At 26.9% G+C, this 18,841-nt stretch overlaps 1 long non-coding RNA gene across 1 annotated transcript in view; it reads left to right on the plus strand.

Moving 5' to 3' along the window:
- Nucleotides 1–17,963, plus strand: part of LOC129976019 (uncharacterized) — a 110,230-nt gene extending 92,267 nt beyond the window's left edge. Inside the window, exons 4-5 of the long non-coding RNA XR_008785066.1 lie at nt 12,374–12,446; nt 17,501–17,963. This is a non-coding gene — a long non-coding RNA (uncharacterized LOC129976019). The remainder of the gene's footprint in view (nt 1–12,373; nt 12,447–17,500) is intronic.
- The last annotated feature ends 878 nt before the right edge of the window (nt 17,964–18,841 follow it).

Here is an 18,841-nt window from a genome sequence, read left to right on the forward strand (position 1 = left end):
TGATTATCGAGGACATAAATTACGAAATACTGAGCTAATGAAAACAATACAGAAATAAATCTATTTCTTATATTAATTCGAATTAACCAAAATGTTTTTGAACTGTAGATATGTGAACATTCTGTTAAGAGGAATTTGAAGAACAATTTCGAATTAGTTCCACTATATGCAGCGGACATGTGTGTTTGACGAATATATTTTTATAAACATATCTTTTATATATTTTGGATGACTGTCCACTCTTTATTTACTAAGAAAATGAATCTTTCATTTGCATTTGTAACACAGAATTTATAATTTATTTTATTCTCTGGAAAAAATGAGAAATATAGAACATTTTGATGTTGTTGACCTTTTGCCCTGATTTAACTCTGCTACATTCCCTCAATACGATGGAAAAAGAAATTTTTTTGTAAATGAATTTCGATTTATCTCTATATTAATTAACCGAAAAATCGGTTGTTCCTGTCTACATATTTCCCGTATTTATCCAATCGTATTCATTCAGCATACGAAATTTTAAATAAGTTCTGCTCTTAATTTTGTGCATTATTGTTTACTGTAAAATTTTATTATTAATTTCGTTAACTTTTAAACACTAATTTAATTATGCTGAGGAAAATCATTGTTGTATTTGCAAATGGCAATAATTATGTCTGCAGTTCGCAGTATTAATAATTTTAAATGGAGTAATTTTTTTTTAATTGGTTCACTGCCAGAATTTAATAATTGCTTCATTTTCTGTTTCAGCTACTGTTCAAGTAATCTTGTGTCTCTTCAAATAATTTAAATAAGGGCGCCTTAAGTTTGTTCCAGTTGCCATTCCTTTACTTTGAAAAACTGTATTTCATGACGTTTAAGAACAGAAAATAAGAAAATACAGCATTTACATTAAAGAGCTATATAAATTTAATTCCACATAAATGCTTATTATACTTAAAAATTTTACGTCTGTTATTCAACAAAAATAAAATTTGCATGTTAATGAATGCGTTTATTTATTTATTTCCGCGTAAAAGGATTAAATCTTAGTTAAATATTTAATTCTAGGGAAAAGAGAATGAAGCAAAGAGGATCGCTGGGAATTGATAGGGATAGTTATACAGGATTCTTTGTAATATGTCATAAAATAAATGAAATTTGAATGAAAAGTGTTAAATCGTGGTAGATCTTTTTAAAATTAATTTCATTCTAAGGTTTTCAATAGTAATTGAAAAATCTGCTGAGTCAGAAATGTAATTAAAATGTATCAGTGAAGTAAGATGTGCTTAAGAAGAAATGTGACAATTTAACACACAAAATCTCATCAAAAATTAAACTGTGAAATTAAAAATGAATCGCGTAGTTATCTTCTACTGTAAAAGATTCCAATGGTTTAATGATAGAACTTCTGTTATAAAGTATTGTTTTAGTACTTCATAATAATTGTAATTGTTTTCATTATAGTGATATTGAATTCTTCTGTAATATTAAGGAAATATCCAAATATTTTCGCTATGTGAGTTAAAAAAAATAGTTAATGATTAGTTGCTTTGAGCCTCATTTCGTGTCGCCGTAAATCCCTGATACCTAAACTGGGTGACTGGTTAGCAGGTGTGTGTGTCTTGGACAAGAATGAAAGACAATGAACTATTAATTATAATTCAAAAATAACAAGGAAAGCCAATGAATCAAGAATAAAGCGTTTTTTCCCTTTCTTCCCCACCCAAATTAATAATTTTTATAGAATTTCAGTCATCTGAATTCCTATTATCCGTATAACTTTGAAGGGATTAAGGGAAGAGATCTGCAAACAGAACCTTCCAGCATAAGAACGAATAAAATGGCTAAACAGATGACTGCATGATACGAGAGATTATTAGTGATTTCAGGCAGCATGTGTTCATCAAATTAATGGAATACAAGCAAGTCGCATTTTTACACTTGAGTTTTAAAACTTCCAATTTCGATTTTTTGTCCTGATCATTGCAGATCCCAGTTAATAATGAGTTTAAAAAAAAAAAAAAACTTAAATTTATTTTATATATATTTATGTTTATATCTTAGATTCTATTATATCTTTTATTATATAAAATATTATTAATGAATGTGACATGGAGAGATGTAGGACATTTAATTCGAATACGCTATGCTTTTCCAGTCATTAACTATTTTTTAAAGGAAATACAGGCAATAGAAAATTGGTATGTTGGTGGCTACTCTGGAATGTCAGATCGCCGTAATTAATGTCGCCAAATAATGAATCATATCACTAAATTTCCATTTAATTGTTTAATATCTCTAACGATTTCCGCTTCAGTATGCAAGTGGCGACATTCACTGTCTTTCCTCTTATCTAAAATCATTCCTATCCCTGCTAAAATATGCTGTACTGACCTACCATTAAATATTGTTAGGTGATTGTTTTTTTATGATATAATTTTTGTTTATTATGCTGTAACTGCAACTTGCGACGTGAAGTTGTAACTAATAGTTGAATTTTGAATAATCTGGTTCTTAACTAGATCAGAATGCGGAAGTTCATGTACATGATTTTGATAATAACATTGAACTTCAGATAGTAACTTTTGAAAATGTCTGAACATCGCATAACTCTTTCTAACCCTAAATTCATTTAGTTATTTTTTTTTATATTAATATAGGATCAAAACAAGTCGTAGATTACTAGCGTTCGATTATTACATGGAATCTATTTTTATTTATAATAAAATTTTGTTTTAATGAAAACTGATAAAATAAAATATTGTTTTTCTCCTTTAAGTGTGAAGTAAATAAAGTTTGGAATTATATCAAATATATTCCTGCAAACATTCTCTTACTTTGCATTTTGTATATACTACAGTATATATAAATATGCCAAACGCAATCATGCATATTTATTCGTGAGCAAACATGAATGCTGCGAATCTTGTGCATTTGATATTTAGCATTTTCACTTGGTAAAAATGTTTGTAGAATGAAAATAGATAGATACGAAGCAATATTACTTGTTAAAAATCACATATTATACCATTTTCAAGGAAAGAAGTGATAATTTATTAGAATAAAATACTTTTAATAGCTTTTTAGGAACGCTATAACCGGCACTGTAAGCAACTTAATATTTTATGTTTAGATCAATATATTTATTTTAGTCACTATTAACTTTATAGTTAACAGTTTTTGCATTTTTATAGAAAATTCAAATTAAAGACTACAAATGTTTAAAATACATTATATTTAGAAAAAGGATTTGTCAATTAATTTAACGCACTTTCTCAATTTAAAGATTCCATGCAGATTTCTATAAAATAGAAGTTTCAAAAAAATTAGTTTGGTACAGGTTTCTCGGATGTTTTTATTTTAGTTTTGTAAATTATTATGAAGAGTGCAGTACGGCATATATTGCTTCATCATGTTGTGCTATTACAACATGATGAAGCAATGCAGTTTGGCTTCATCATGTTGTAATTACGCAGGTATTTATTTATGAATTGTTTTCTCTATTCTATAAATTATTTAGGGTTTTTTTTAAAAAAAATTAGTTTGCGTTATACTTATATTTCAGTCTTAAAAGTAAATTAATTATGTTATAATTAACATGATTAATGCTATACCATGCTATTTATACAATTAATAATAGGGAAAAAACGAAAAGCCTACTTTATTTTCTTGAAATTATTTATTTATTTATTTATTTTTGTCTGTATTAGCTTTTTCAAGTCACTTTTTAAAACTAAACGTGCGAAAAAGGCTATACCATTTAGAGTTTCATACATTATAGGTACTTGATTTCCTAATTTAATCAAAGTGTTCCATCCATATTCTTCCGTCTATTCTCTTATTAAATTCTTACCATATTATTACGCCTAAGATATTTCCGACAAAAAATCATCGAGTCAAATTTTCACTATATTTATCAGAACTTCTCTGATTTCGGCAAATCATTATCTGTTTCACTTCCAGTTTTTTTGCATTGCTATAAAAAAGAGAATAGAGTAAATATTTAAAAAGTTTTTGACCAATTTAGTTTATTTCTTGTGCCAATTGGGTTGTGTTTCCTTGATTTTCTAATTTTACACTGAATTGACTTTTGCTTCACGACGCTGATTTCATCTAGAGACTTCCTCTAATGCACTAAACAAGTTAATAGTAAGGTTTTATGTATAATTGATAACACTATCAAAAATATAATTATTTAGTTATTCGTCTTTTAATAATCATTGTTTATTTTTTATTTATACAGTTTTGAGGCTTTAGTAAGTATATAAAAATCTATTTACTAAATTTAAGGTTAAAAATGTTACAATCTTGACTGATTTTTAAAAAAATATTTATAACTGATAATCAGTTATTTACTTGATAGTATACAGATACAGCATTGTATACTTCTTTGTTGCAGCTAAAAAAAGATCTTAAAGAGGAATTAAAAAAAAAAAAATTCTGTTTTTCCCCCTTTTTGCTTATTAGTTTCGTATTTGTATCTTAATATTTTCTGAAAAGATACCGGAACAGTTTCCTTTTGTCTTTACTACTTCATTGGTTAATCAATGTGGTTCTCTTCAAAAGCGGATTGTAGGCGTAATTTCCTAATGAACTATTTTTCTTCCCATTTTCTGAGTACTGAGTTTTGGATAGAGTTCTCAGAATTCCTCCATTTACCCTGTTTGCATTTCAAAAATCTTATGATGCGTTTTCAGAGCACATTCTTTTAAAGAATTACTGTACATAAGATTTCCAAATTTCTTTTAAATTCATGATTAAGTACCCTAATTAAAGAGCTCTTCACTAGCAAGCGATGCCTTCTTATAAAATAAATTGAAATATTGTCTTTAATGACTCTTAAGAACTAATGAGTGAGCTTCTTGTTTTTTTTTTTTTTTTTTTTTTTTTTCCCATTATTATTATTTACTTGGAATCGTTACTTGAGCTTTTATAAAACACATCTGAATTTTCCTTCTTTCTAGAAAGATTATTTACAGCAAAATAACCATATCTAGCTGTGCTTATTACTATATATTTTAACGTTGAATAATTATTTTATTTCGGATGTTACGTTGAAAGGTTTGGAATTCGTTATGGACTTACGAATTGAATTAAAAATGTTTGTTTTAATCAATTTTTTATCGAAATTAAAATATATCCAGCATTTTTTTCCGCTTAAAATATTAGCAAATGATAGAAAATCCCTTTATCTTTGGTTTCCTTTCTCTTTTTTCAGATTTGAAATGATTGAGGATATTTGGCTGAACATTAAATGATTATTTTAAATTAAATGTAATAAGTTAAAATTGAATTCTTTTTTTATTTTTAATTACTTAAAAAATTAAATTGGTTTTTAAAATAATTAACTTTTTTTTCTTTTTATAGTTATTCTAACAAAAAGTTACGTTATATTTATTCCATTTTTTAGAACTTCGTATAGGTACAGTATTCATTCAGTATAATAATAATTCTATCTCATGTTTAACACCAAAAATAATTTAATTTCTTCCTTGCACAACTCTTCATATTAAAAAAAATGTTCCTATTTTTCTTACTATGCGGCTCATCTACTCATAAAAATTCCAAAAGTAAATAACGCGATCCCCACAAATAAAATTCTTTATTCAAGATTTTACCCACTATGCGTAAATCATAGTAAACATCTAAAAAATGTGCTGATTTTTAAAACTTACTATTACATAAACTTTATGTTTTATGAAAGTAAATTTCAAGTATTTAAAACATTCTTATAGTATTATTTTCCATAGATAATAAAGTTTTTGTTCCTAATGAACAAAACTTTAATCGTAATTCGTAATTGCGTTCGTAATTCGCAATGGTTCTTACAGTAAGGTGTTCTTGCAATTAAAATTATAAGTACAGAAGGAACATTTGAGTTCGATATGCGGTAATTTTGTCAGAAAATACAATATCATTTTTATAAATGTATATTTATTGATTTGATACGTTTAACATTCAGTGATATGTTTGCTCAGTCTTTTTCCTTTGTTCTGATTAATTCCTAGGCATTTCTATATTTAAAAAAAATGTCATAAGTATTCGTTAGTGCATTGCAAAAAACCGTCGAAGAAAAAAAAAAATTAGAAAGTAAATTGGTTTCGATCAATAAATTTGAAATTCGAAAAAGTTTGGAGATTGAAAAGAGCAGATTTTCTCTACATAATATTTTAAAATTTTCTGAAAACAGAGGAAAATTCAAAGAAAACTATTGTCATAAAAAAATCTTTTTAATTTTCGCCTATTGTAATAAAATAAATAGAAATCACATTATTTTCAACAATGAGAATTACATCTTTTTATTTTCTGTGATAAAAATTCGAGAAAGAAAAACTATATGTATATGATTACTCCGGAAAGATCGTTCTACGTAGTTAACATTACACGTTGTTCACTAAAAGAAAAAGTTGTAATTTTTCATGTCATGAAAATTCTATTAAATGCATGTCTGCAATTAACCAATTAGTTGCGTTCGACGTGTATACAAGTCAATCCAAATCTTCATTTTAATGCAGTTGACGTTTAATTTTTTTTTCTCATAAAAATGAAATCTTATTCCCTTTATTCTGTTTTTTTACGTAATTTTTTAAGTGGTCATATATATTGTGTGTGACGTGTAAACGCGTCATCTTTTGATTTTGATTACGCATCGCATAAGGACTTCTAAAATTAAATTTCTTAGTGCACTATTTTTGAGTAAATCACATTAAAGTAAATGCATAAACATTATATTGTACTACTATATTATTTTGAATCAAGATTCAGTAATATGTTTTAAAACAGTCACTTGAATGTACTAAAGAACTGTATCTTATACTCACGCAGACCTTTGAAGAAAACTTTGTTTTCATATTTCGTGCGATATTGAACGTGGGTTCCTATTCACTTTACATTACATTCTATTCACTTTATTCGTTTGTTTTCTTGATAATTTATATAAATTTAATTATTTTTGTATTAATTTTATTGAAAAACCTTAAATCCAAAACAAATCAATGAACTTTTACATGGCAGCTAATTTCCAGAAGTGTTATGGCTGATTTAGGGCCATTGTTCTAGTCCTTGATTCGTACCAGGCATATCTTTTGTGCTGTAACGTGAGTAATCGGTTAAGGGGAAAAAATTGAGTTAAAAAACAATGATGCTCAACAAATGATACAGAATTGTTAGATTTTTTCCCTTTATTTGTACGTCTCTTTGTATATATGCTAGTACGTTAATAATTACATGGAATTTTCTAGTATATAACATAATATATAAATGCAACTCTCTATCATTCAATGAGAATCTTTTTTTTTTTTTTTTTTTTTTTATTTACTACCCAAAAACTACGCCTTTTAAAAAAATTTTCTTCCATGGCTTTTGTTAAATTTGTAAGATTCAAAATTAGCATTGAATGTTTTTTATTTCCATTATGTATAAAGATTTACTGTATTTAAATTCTAAAATATGCGTCATGCTTTTTCTGCTCTATTAATTTAATGAATCGACTGCTTGAACTATAAAGTTCCAAAAATCACTATAACATGCGGGGGTAATTTCCCATATAATACAGTTTAAAGTTTTTAAAAGATGTCATTTGTGTGAATACATATTATGTAATAAAAAAAATTATTACAAAAGAGAGTATTTAAATGTCTAAAATTTAAAAAAGAGAGGCGATATTATACCATTACATATACTTTTATATTTTTATCTTCAGAAAAATATGTTCATTAAAATAATTTTGATGAAAAAAATTAAATATTAATATGTAATAAAAATATTTTCTTAATCGTAACTTAGCACCATCAGATAAGGCGATTTCTTTTTGACAATGTATCGTCAATTCATCCTACATATTCTTGAAGATTTCTTTTTCACTTAGTCGTTCTTTTAGTTAAACAGTCTTCATTTAGGATATATAAACTGTTCAGCCGTTTAGTCTACGCATTATCTGTATGCTTTTGAGATTAAAATATATAACTTTTTTTTTTATGCAATCACTCCTTGGATTATATTGATATATATTCCAGATATTATTCTTGCCAATTAAAGCACTTCAGCAATTATTTTTCCTTTAAAAATAACCCTCTTCATTTAAATGATCTTATTATATTCTGTATTATGTGAAGAGTTCCTTTATACTTGAACCATGTTGATGAAAACCGTGTTGTAAAAAGAGTTTACCCTGTAATTTTCGATTCGTACTGGAGCGAAACCATTTTATGCGGAAATTATCTGTATTTCCTGTTGCAGTAATTTTAGATTTAAAATTGTTTTCTTACCTTTTGAACGCGATATATTTCAAATAGATGTGTCTACATTTAATTCACTAAAGCTCGTATAATTTTCTTTTTAAAAAAGTTTTTTCATACTCATTTGGAAAGTAATACAATAGTTAAGGAAATAAAGGCAAAAAAGGCTGACATTTACAATTTCTGATAATTATTACTGCTGCTCTTTAACTGATAGTTTTCTTTATTTATTACTTTTCATTACAATTTGTAAAACGTGACTGAAATTTAGAAACATAAATTTAATTTCAAGAATTAATTTCTTTTTGATTTTATACAAATGCGTTTTTCAGCAATGAAAATGAATAACTCATTAACAAAGAAACGTTTGTATTATTAAGAATGTTTACTTTGCAGTTAGTTTAATCAGAAACCCCGGATACTTTCTTTGCTTTTTGATGGAAAAACTTGCTTTTGCTCATTGCTCTCCTTCTTTATATATATATATAATATGGATATACAAAATCTCCAATAACTATCTGTAGTTTATCATTTGGAAATTTTAAATCCTAAACAGATTAATTTATGAATTATCAATTCAAAATTCTCAAATTGAATTATCTTCCTTTTTTCAAACTTTAAAATTTTATTCCCTTTTTCCATTTTAGGTTTACGGAAATGATTTTGGTCATAGAAAATCGAATAAGATATAACATAAGAGAAATGAACATTAAACTTTTTAAATTTCTGATTTGGATGAATCATCCGAAGATCCTTGAAATTACATTTTATTTTTTAGTGTAGAAGTAGTGATAAGATTTTTGTGTTAGTTTATTAAAAAAACATATAAATATAAAAATACTGATTTTTAATTTCAAATTTTAAATATCTAAAGTTTGATTTCAGTGGTAATCCTTTTATGTGGTAATATATGCTACTCAATTCTATTACTTGGACACGTTTTAAATTACAGTACATGTCTAATTTATTAAAGTAAAGAAAATATTTAATTTCTTAATGGAAAAGGAAGATAGAAAGTTATCAAACCAAAAAAAAAAAAAAATCGTTTTATCTTTTTTGTAAACAAGAACTACCTTGATAAATATCAAACACAGAATTATGATAGTAATTTTTTGAAAAAAATATGGTATAAATGTTGATTTTTGGCTGGCAGAGACATTATTTTTCTGTTTATTTTAATGCAGTTAGTTTTTATAAATCATGTTTTAACAAATGCAGATATCATTATATATATATTTTTTAAACATGATAGAATACACTATCACTTATCGAGAGAATATCGCAATTTCGAAACCTCTATTTTCGTCTACTTTGTAACTCATATGTTTACAAGCGTTGATTGTCGTCGCATGCGTTTTAGTCTCTTCATTTTCCATGAACGTGATGAAAGAAAATATTGAAAGAATTTTGCTCTCTTTTTAAATCAAAACGATTCGGAAATGATCTTATTACGAAATATTAGAAAATTCAAATAATGCGCTAAAGATGCATATCAATAAATAAATATATTTAAATTATGGGAACAATTTTTATGCAAATTATTTTATTTTTAACGCAAATCAAATACAAAACGTGATTAAATGAATATATTTTTTTCTAAATAATGCAAAGCATATTTGTATATAGGTAAATTTTCATGCATATTTTTTTTTAGAAAATGCCAAAATATTTTTTCATTTTTATTTATTTATTGCCAGATTAGATTTCCCTCATTTTATATCGGCACTAATTAAATTCTCTTTAAAAAAAGACTTAAGGAAAAAACTGTCCCCATTAAATACATTCTATTTAAAGTAAAACGCAAATTCCGTACGTTTAAAGGTTATAAGTACTTCTCATTTTTCGCTTATGTAGCTTGGGGTTATTTTAACATGGCACCTTGAAAATTTTTAACCTAACATTTTTTAAGAACGGTGAACTCTCTTTCACTTTCTCTCTCTCTCTCTCTCTCTCTTTTTTTTTGTGAAAAACAAAATTAAATGCTTTTATTAATCAGAATATTTGTACTCCTAAATAACAATGATTAGATCCCCCGACATCTGTGCTGGATATTTCTCAGCTTTCGATATTTTGCCTTTTTACGAGAATGTATATCCTTTCCATACTTTATATAATAATTTGGAACACAAGATGGAAAATTTCTATGTATATTGTTAGAATGCATATGCTCAAGGCTTTTAATTAAATCTACAATTTTTCTATAAGAGCTACTGAAAAAAGATGACCTTTCATATATGTGTGTATTTTTAATTTCTTATAAAATAGGACTAATGTTGCAAAATGTGCTTTGAAATTAATTCAATTCGTAGAACTAAATGATATTTATTTTTATCAAATCTGACTTATAAAACATTAAGGATCAAACTTATAAAACATTAAGGACAGCATTGCAATATTTATAATGATTATCAAGTAGATCAAAATAATATAAGCGCGGTATTTTTTACAGTTATTATTATTACTAAGAAATTTTGTTTTGAATAGTTATCTATCAAAATTTATTTTTTAACATTGAGAGAGAAAAGGGTTTTTATTTATTTTATTATTATTTATGTTACTAGCGAGGAAAAAGAAATGGATTGTTGTATCTTTGTGTTCTAAAATTTTGTTTCTTAAAGTTTCCATTTAATTAATAACATTTAAAGGGGGGACAGTTTGTTTAAACCATTGCCATTGAAGTTATTCAACATATATTAACTAATCTACCTATTTATTTGCTTACAGTTTTGCAACTGTTTATGGTATTTCGCGTACATTTCTGTTTAACGTAGTTAAGATATGTGACTACGTTCTGAATGAATTTTTAAAAATGTTTGAAATTAATTATACTTTTTAATATTTTGCATATAAAAGATTGAAAAAACATCTATGAAATTAAAATATACCATTAAAGTGGCAAATGTTTTTTGAAAAATTGAAAAAAAAGTACTGGTGTCGGCTCAAAAGATGTATAAAGCAGAAATTTAGTTTAGAGATATATCCAATTATTTGCTTAAAATATTGTAGATAGTTTTAGAAATAAATTGTCGTTCATGAACTAAAAAATAAGTTGTATTTCTATCCATTCTTTAAATACTGGGATTCAACTAATGAATAATACGAAATTTTCATTGTTTTTTGTTTTGTTTTTTTGGGAAGGGGGTCACATTGCGGAACACTAAAACAGCTATAAAATATTTCTAAATAAATAGATTACATATTCTCTAGTTAAGGAATTGATGAACATATGAATATTATACCAAAATGTTATATATGAGGTTTCCCTCAGAAATTTCTATCAAAGATTAAAATTTGAGAAAATAGCATCAAAACGTATGTAAATGAAAATATAAAAATAAAACAAAAAATTCTAATAGTTTTATAAAGAAGCGTGTTCAATCATCAAGAAATTTTTTTTTAAAAAAAATCATATTTATGAGAGAAAAAATTTGACTTTTTAGTTTACCTACCTTAAAAAAATATTCGCGTATATAAGTGTTGAATGTTAGTTACTTCTTATTTTTTTCGTAGTGTTTTCAATTAATTGATTACATGAAAAAAAAACATTAATTATTAAATTACTACTGCTGTAGTCTTCAAACGCTATTTAAATACCATATCCTCTATTTAAGAATTTTGTTTTAATGTTTATATATGCAAAAGGCATTGATAAAATAAAATTAGTTTAAATTTAATGGGGGACTTTCTGAGTAATTAAATATACTTTGTAAAAACTGATTTAAATATGGCAACTACAAAAATTGGCGCGTTCCCGTACTAGTTTCCATTTTTTTAAAAGATATTTCAGATTTAAGTGTTAGATGAAAGCCGTGCGTATGGGAAAGATAAAGAAAATAAAAATCGGTATTCTGTAAAAATCACAAACGCTATTAAATATAATTCATTAAATTGTTGTTAAGTTTATCCATCCTGCATCTTGCTAGTCAAATATTTTTGAAACTTGTTTTTTAATTGAATTTTGTTGTTTATTTTTTTTATAAATATATATTTTGAGCAAATATACTAGAGATTAATATCTTTGATTCATTGACTTTTTATATTCGCTGTTATTTTTCATAATGATTAATGCTGAATTAAAAATCATGAATCATCTCGCATGACTAAATTCATAGTTTCTTTTCTATAAGTGAAAATATATTTTTATTTTCTTGTAGGTCCGCCCGTTCTCTCCTTTAAGTTAGTACAGACGGCTTGACTTGGACAACAAATAATACATTTTTGAAAAAGGTAATAATGAAATTTATATATATATATTTCTGCTTATTTCTACTACTTTGTATTTCAGTCTTCAGTTTAAAAACTAGACCTTGCTTTTTCCTTCATAATATGAACGTCAGTTTTCAATACCAATTACTTTGACAATTAATTATTACTTCGAATACTTCACAAAAATATTAGTTTTTAATTTTTTTAAATGCATTATTGGGGAATCAAAGTATAATAATATCTTTTTATATCCATTTAGTATAGTAATAACTGTATTGGACGTTATAAGGCTTTCTATTTTTTAAAAATCGTAATTCGATAATAATTGTATTTAATCTAATATTTTTATACATTCTTAAATTCTTGTATTCTCTGAAAAATATAAACTTTTTGAGGTTTAAACATTGGTTTAGAAAAAATCGCTTATTAATTCTATGTGTAATATGCTTAAAATATCTTTTAGATAACTTCGAACGAAATTTAACAACAAATTTGAAACTCGGGCTCATCTGAAAATAAAATATTAGTCGCAATTAAAATGGGGAAAAAAGTCCGATTTTGTCTTTCATTCATTCTTAACAATATTTTTCGTTTTGCACTTTATATTTTTTTATTTCTTTTTATGTATACGTTATCATGAAATACGGGGTGTCGACATTTTTCGGTAAATGTCAACATTCATTTTGTTGTCATTGACATTCACCCGATGATAGTGCCAACATTTACCGGAGAATGTCTACATTTTCCTGTATCGATCTTTCATGGTAACATATATATTTAGAAAAATTGCATTACTTACTTTATTTACGAGAGTACATTGGAACTTAAGAATACATAACGTCTTTTTAAAAGTTTGGAAACGGCTATGAATTTTAGATGCAACTTTTATATATTGTTTCCGATGAAGACTATGTTAAGTTTATGACAAATATATTACATTAAATTTGTATTTTATAAAAAAAATGTTTATTTATAAATAGTTTTTTATAGATGCTTTCTTAAATTACATTACTTAATAAATAAATAAAGTATTGATAGCAACAACAGAATAATGACTTGTTTTATTATTACTGTCAATTTTCGTAAATCATGTTTAAGAAATAGTGCTAAGCAAGAGCAAGGATTCTTTTTGTTTCTCGATTATTAAGTATATTAATCAATGTAAGACTTAAATCTAGAAATTTCATACATATTGATATAAGTTTACTTCAGTACATTGGCCACTGGCTTCGGCTTTCAGCTGCTTATCTTGAAGACAATTGGGCTTGTGGTGGCTACTTGTTTATAAGCTTCCGTTGGTCCATCGTGAAAAAGTAAAATTTCACAGTTAATATTTCGAATTTAATGCCACTTTTAAAATTTTCTTAATATGAATATGATATTTAAATGGGAAATGTTTCTTAGCAAGTTTCTGTCACATGTATAAATGAAAGGGCTCTTTTTCGTAATTGTGCATCTATGAAGAGAAATGAATTTTAAAATTAACTCCCTTTGGCGACCAGTTGATTCGTCAGAATATTAATTGTGTTTCATTTCCATTAGTTCTCTTAATGTTTCTGATTTTCTTAAAAAAGAAATTTTTTTCTTAAAATGGTGAAAACATTTTAAAGTGATGTTTTATTATTATTTATTTATTCCATAGTCTTACGCCTCTTCTTTTTATTGTATATATAGAATCAGGTTATATTTTTCTTCGAACTATTGGGGGGGGGGGAATCCGAAATTAAAAAGTTGTAAAAATCGTTTGGGGACATTAATATTTTCGGAAGTTTTTGCTGAAAAATGCCACAATTTTGCTAAATTTTTAATTACTTAAATTTCAAATAGCATTATAAAATAAAATCACAGTGCCATTATAGTCTTAAGTATCTGGTAATCCATTTAAAGTTGTACGTTATCGTTTATAGTATTGTTATTTCTCTCTGATGCATTATGTAAACTATTCAGATAATTAGAGGGCTTTTTCTTAGCTTTCAACACAAAAAATTTCTTGATTAAATATTTCATGAATCAGTGAAAACGGTTTTAGTCTAAATAAAAATATTTAAAATTATTCTTTAGATTGCTTTAAAAAAATTGAACGACATTATAAAGATGTAAAAATCATTTTTATGCAACATATTTTCGTAAATTATTGCTGATAATCTCTCTTAATTTTTAATTAATTAAATTTCAAACTGCATTAAAAAACACTTCCTGCTTCACATTCTCACTTTCCAAAGTTTATATGTGTAGATTTGGTAATTCTAAGGTGAAATGGTCTGGGTAGGTGACCGCCAACATACGCAGAAAGATATATATTCTCTTTTATTATTGCTAGAAATTTAAAACGGGGAAACTAAATGTCTTAATCTTACCAACTCCGCGTGGGATCAGGAATTGTATTGTTAAAAACTGCTGTACCCGAATCGTTGATGCGCTATAAACAACAACAACCAAGGCAAAAATGCGTACCTTGAACTGAATTGATGAAATTCAAATCTGACCAGATATCTGATTTTTTTCAAAAGGTCCATATTTGCATTTTTGCACCGTCCCCGATTTCCATCCAAGAAGAATAAAAGACTCGCAGAAAAGAAAGAGAGAAAAAAAAAATAAAAGGTGATTCCGGCGGTATAAAATAAAAACTGAAAGTTTCAGTAGCCTCCGCATAGATGTCAAGTGTGTGTGTGTCCGCCGTAATATTCTTCCAGAGAAACATTCTACCGGAGTTCTTTCCCCCTTAGCCCTGCTTAGATTTTCCCGTTTTTCTTTCTTTTCTTTATTGCTTTTATTATTTTTATTTTATTTCCAGGGATCTCTTATCTCCGTAGTGGTGTGCGTCATGCAGAAGCCGCTTATTATGTACAATGGTACTTTTCGTCCGAAGCGTTTCTCTTCTTGATCGCTGTAGCTTTACCTTCCGCCGCTCCTCCCCCCTTCCCCCGTCTCTTTCACGGGGTGTTTTTTTTTTTTTTTTTTTTTTTTATCTCACCTATATTTTCTTGCTGTGGCCACGTGTGAGAAAAGTTTTGTTCATTTTTATTATTATTGCAACGGGAGTGCAACAGGTGGAAATTGATTCGCCTTGCTTTGGTTGGTTGGTGTTATTTTTTTTTTTTTAACTTAATGGATGATCGTTTCTGTGCTGATGTAATCAGCATTTAACCCTTGATTATGTAATTGGTTTACCCCCCCCCCCTTTTTTTTTTTTTTTTTCAAAATGTAGAAATCCTAGAATTTCCTGTCTCGAATATCCCAGACGAGAAAATAGATCTGAACCACAGTTGTCTTTCTTTCTCCGTTTCTTTATTTTTCCAAAATTAACTCTAATGGATGGCAATGTGCTTTTTAATTTTAATAAAATATCAATATTTGACAATGCAGTATTAATACAGCAGTGCGTGCATTATAAATTCACGTGTTTTAAGTGTATGGATCTGGGGTACTGGGATCACTTGCATTTTTTTTTTTTTTTTTTTCGATTCCATTTTCCAAGAATTCTTTTTCGCAGCTTTTGTATTTAAAAAAAAATGTAAAAAGGAGCATAAATAAAAATAAATTTAATTTAAAGTAGATGCACAACAAATATTGCAGTTTTTCAAGACAAAATTGTTTTCTCAACAACTTTTGCTAACAAATATTGAGAAGTTGAAATAAGCGTTCACGACGATAATTGCGACTTCAATTTATTATATGTTATGATTATAATTATTAATATGTCATAATTAATAATTGGTTAGTATTAATAATTACCGATTTATCACATTAATCTTAAGATATGTACTCAATTTCAAAGATATAAATGTATAATATGAATGGGGGGCATTACTAGTAATTCGTATAGTTTTGCTATTTAAAATGATTATTGTAGAATTAATTTTATTTTAATTTGTAATATTTAAGTAAAAACAGTTCTTTTTTTTCTTTTTTTTTTGGTATTTGTGGATATAGAATATTGAAGTAAGATTATAATGTTAATGAGTCACATAATAATAGGATTAGATTTATCGTGATTTCTATGTTTATTGTAATAGAATAATGTATAAATAAAATATAAATACTTTGAATAATGTATAAATCATCATTCAAAGAATAATGATTTATAGATCTTAAACTTCTGGACATAGATATTACCATAAGGAAAGGAACAAAGAACCAATGCACGTAAAGATTTGGTTTTGACAAATTTCAAAAAAATTTCTTATATCTGTGTACTACAAATTACTGTAGGTGTAAATTAAAAAAACATATATACTACGAAATAAAAGTGGAAGAGAAAATACTATTTCAGACTTAGTGTTCAAAGCAAGCATTTTTTATCTTAATTCTAATATTAACAAAAGCACGCGATTGAATGCTTTGATGAGTGCATTTGAATTTCATCATAATATTAAAAACATTGTACCAGATTGTCTATTAAATGTAAGGTAAAACGTTTTTTTATTTTAAAATGCAGAAAACAATTATACATAAACGGAAGCAACTTCATAAAAAAAGGTTTTTTATTTATTTATTTAGTTAGTTTGAAATTAATACAAAAACTACTTTCCTGAGATAATATATATGGAAGATGTAATCATCTTAGTAAATAATAATTTGATGACGTCTAAGTATATTTTCATGCTCAGTTAAACTTTCCGTTTCATGTCTGTTTCATGATTTCTTTTATATTTAGTTTCCTCTGTTTTAAATGCAGTTTTGGAGGGTATAACGGGCCTTATCCAGAGCTTTTCTAATAATATTTTACTACTCTAATTATCAGCGAAATGTTGAATTAAGTTTAACTATAAAAATGTTCATTGACGCAGCCTGATACGTTCGTATAACGATTTGTTTGCATTTGATTGTTGCCATTCGACAATAAGTATTTCTGTACTACTATATTAGTGTTATGTATATATAGGGATATACATAGATATTGGCATTGATATATAATTTTTTTAGTGTAATTGAAGTTGGCAATTGGGTGTCTGGAAATCTAGGACTAATTTTGTTTTAGGGAATGAATGCTTTTTTCGATTTTTAAGAACTGAAATGCTAAAAATTCCTGTATTGTCTTTTGTATAGTAATTTTAGATACATTTGTTTTTCAGGTATTGTGTTGGATATCAAGATGGAAAATCGATGACCTTGAAGCATGTAAACCTTTTCATTTTATATATTTCTAGCAAAATCAATGATTAAAGCTCAATTACAAGTTTGTTTTTCTAGTTTATGTAAATTCACAAATTGCATTTCATGATTTTAAGAAAATATTTATAATAATTTAAAAAATTATGGATAATAATTTAGAATTAAATTATTATTCGAGATTTTTAAAAAATTGCATGAATTAAAAATTAATTAAATTTATTATTATTAATTACTTTTAGAAAAAATTTATAAAACCATGTTCTGTAACAGTTTAAGTTATCCGATAAAATATATGGTAATAAGTATACTATTTGCCTCAAATTTGTAAATAATTTTTGTATTTGAAAATGAAAATAAATTCGAAAATTATTTTTTTCTTTTGTGATCTAATGGAATATGCTATTAAGAATTATAAACTGAAGATACTGGGCTGTAATCATTGCTTTTTGATATTTTTTATTTTATTTGTGTATTGTAATTTATTTCAGTTTTAATAAAAGTTATGGATTCATTTTATGCATTTTCATTTAAGTCTTTTGTCTCCTTTGATATTATTTAATTTCTCAAATAACTTTTCAGTATTCCTATTTCAAATTTGACTGCAATGCTAATGTTATGCAATGCAGAAACAGGTTCCAACATACATTTAACATAACATAATTTAACATACATTTTCATATCGAACAAATGTTTCCGAAGCCTACGCGCATAAAATGCTTTATTCTTTTCTTCTTTCTGCCAACTAACTTCTTGATGCATCGACAGAGTCGAAGTTATTTGTGTACGCTCTGTAATGATTGATGCAGATACGCAAAGATAAAAGCAACGGTTGCATAATATTAACAGTCATCACAAATGCCATTCAAGCGAAGTCTTACAATCGATGCAATGGGAAATACACTGTATTTGAGTGCCCCGAGTGGTATCGACTCATGCAGTTGTTCCTCGGCTGGGAAGTTTAATTCCATCCCAAGCACGCATTCCCCTCCCGAATTTTGGATAACAGCATTTTGATGAGGATGAGAGCCGACCAATAGAAACTTCGGCAGCAGTCGCACCCATTGATGACAAGCTGACGGAAGTCGGCGACTGCCCGCCCGCTTGGCGGTCTCTATCCTTTCTCTTTGGCGACTTGGCTGTTTTGAAAAGGGTGATAATCCCTTAGAGATAGGAAATATTGTTTCTCTGGCCCATTCTTTGGCGCTTTTTATTCGGGAGGGTTGCTGTCTTATTTGACACTTTTCCAGTGCAGCATTTGTTTTTCGTAATGACAAATTCGTCCCGAGTCTTAAGGCTTTAGG

The sequence above is a fragment of the Argiope bruennichi genome, chromosome 1, assembly GCF_947563725.1.
Source record: "Argiope bruennichi chromosome 1, qqArgBrue1.1, whole genome shotgun sequence".
NCBI lineage: Eukaryota > Metazoa > Arthropoda > Arachnida > Araneae > Araneidae > Argiope > Argiope bruennichi.